General features: G+C 41.9%; 1 long non-coding RNA gene across 1 annotated transcript; it reads right to left on the reverse strand.

Annotated features, from left to right (window-relative positions):
- LOC139197100 (uncharacterized) lies at positions 1-319 on the reverse strand. The gene is made up of 2 exons (XR_011582145.1): positions 180-319; positions 1-93 (listed from the first exon to the last, which is right to left on the reverse strand). It is a non-coding gene; the product is annotated as an uncharacterized lncRNA (long non-coding RNA).
- Between the last annotated feature and the right edge of the window lie 2,081 nt (positions 320-2,400).

The raw sequence follows: 2,400 nt of genomic DNA on the forward strand, positions 1-2,400 counted from the left end.
TTTTCTTATGCGGTAGGATGTCTTCCGAAGGAACTAACACTGGTGCTTTCCTTTTATGGGTGCTAGTCCCTGTTTTCTTGCTTACCTTCTCCACTGCATAAGGAAAATCAAAATAAGAAATACAACTTTCCAAATAAAGTAAGGAATTGAGCTAAGTTTACATGAAGGATACAACTTACTCGATCGTCCCTGGCTCTCGGAAACTAAGGGTTGGAAACCGTACCGACGAAATAAGGGTCGTAGCTTGCTTAAGTGTCTATCCTCTTTGGGCACCCTCAACACCTTCTCTATGTCAGATAGCTCCTGCCCAAACAGTTGGATGGTGCCCCGCGTCACTACATGAAGCAAAGTGTTAGAAGCAAGAAAAGACCACAACAAATAGCAAATAGTACGAACGGTTGATACGTTACAACCTACGGTCTGGAAGTGAGTAAGCACACGTCGCTCAGGCGTGACACCCTTATCATACTCCCAATCATTATACAGAAAGCACCAACGGTTTTTCCATGTGTAGTATGCCTTTTTCTTACCATACACAATACGCTCTCTCTCACTCCGACATGCACACTCGGCATAACCAGTGCATGATTTTGCTGGGCGCATCTTGTAACAGTAACGCCACTGATGGAAGGAAGGCTCACACAACCCACACTCCATCCAAATGATATAAAATCCAATCAAAGTATCCCAGAAACCAGGATTGAGTTGCCCAGGTGCATATCCGATCAAAGATAACATCTTTTGCAACCACGGATGTAAAGGTAGTCTCACCCCTAAAGTCAGTAATATCTGGGTGTAGAACATAACATGACCCTGGGGAGGCTCAGAAGGCCATTCTTCATCATGTACCAAACGTATCCCTACACTACGAGGGATATTACATGACTGCCTTAGCGTCTCAACCTGCTTCTCATTATCTAACAAGTTATTCTTTAGATGGTCTGCTGTGAACTCAGAGCGAACTATGGGTATGGCATCAAAAACAACCCCCTCACCCAACGCCATGGAGGAAGAACTAGCAATAGCTAAAGTTTGACGGTTGGGAAGATCATCCAATGTTTCTCTAGTACCGGACTCTAACAAAGACCCTGAAGACTCCGACATTGCAGACTCAGACTTAGAGCTAAAGCTAGAAGAGCCCTCATCACTAGAACTTCCAGGCTCTGACATCTACAATAAGAAGAAACAAATTCTATCACTACATGCATGATCAAAACATAAGGAAGTTCCTATATTACCCACATGAGGATGGTGCAAAGCGATGCCGGAACCCTTCTCAATCAGAAAGCAATCCGTCTTCCACAGTCACTACAAAACAAGCAAATGAAGACCGTGTCAAGCGCCAAAAAAAAAAAAAAAAAAAAAAAAAAAAAAAAAAAAAAAAAGCTTCATCCAAAAAGCTTCACCCGAAAAGCTTCACCTCCAAAGCTTCACCCACAAAGCTTCACCTAAAAAGCTTCACCCACAAAGCTTCACCCAAAAAAGCTTCACCCGAAAAGCTTCACCTCCAAAGCTTCACCCACAAAGCTTCACCCACAAAGCTTCACCCAAAAAAAGCTTCACCCGAAAAGCTTCACCTCCAAAGCTTCACCCACCAAGCTTCCCCTAAAAAGCTTCACCCACAAAGCTTCACCCAAAAAAAGCTTCACCCGAAAAGCTTCACCTCCAAAGCTTCACCCACAAAGCTTCCCCTAAAAAGCTTCACCTCCAAAGCTTCACCCACAAAGCTTCAAGAAGGAACCATTTCTGTTTGAGCCACGGAAATTAAAGTGTTGAAGCTCCAAGCATGACAGTCGGATTCTTGCAGATTTCGAAGCTGCTGTGATGTTTCGAAGATCAGGAAATATTTAACCATTAGTTCATTCTGAATTTTTGATATGTTATGAAAGAGACGATGAGGAACAACTTCAATGAAGAAGGCATGCTGATCTGAACAATAGAAAATGGAGTTTCGAAGCTCACAACAAATCTGACGGGTTGACAGAAAAATAATAACCAGTCATTCATCATACCTGAATTTCTTGAGTTATACAGCTCCGAGGGATCTCAATTTTGGATATGTTGTAGTTCACAAGTTAAGGAACAACTTCGCTGCAGAAAGTTTGTTGATCTAAGCAAGAGAAAATGGAGTTTTTGAAGCTCACAACAGGTCTGACGTGTTGACAGACAAATGATGAACAATCACTCGTCGTACCTGAATTTCTAGAGTTGTACTGATCTGATGGCTCTCAAATTTGGATATGTTGTAGTTAAGGAATTAAAGAACAACTTTCATGCAGCCAATTTTGTGATTCGAGCTACAGATGATGGTCTTATATTGAAAACCAATTCCGGGTGTTAGGGGAAATGAAAAACAATTCCACCAAAGAAACATCATTATGATGTTTCATCATTATGGTG

The sequence above is a fragment of the Malus domestica genome, chromosome 06 (genome assembly GCF_042453785.1).
Source record: "Malus domestica chromosome 06, GDT2T_hap1".
Classification (NCBI taxonomy): domain Eukaryota; kingdom Viridiplantae; phylum Streptophyta; class Magnoliopsida; order Rosales; family Rosaceae; genus Malus; species Malus domestica.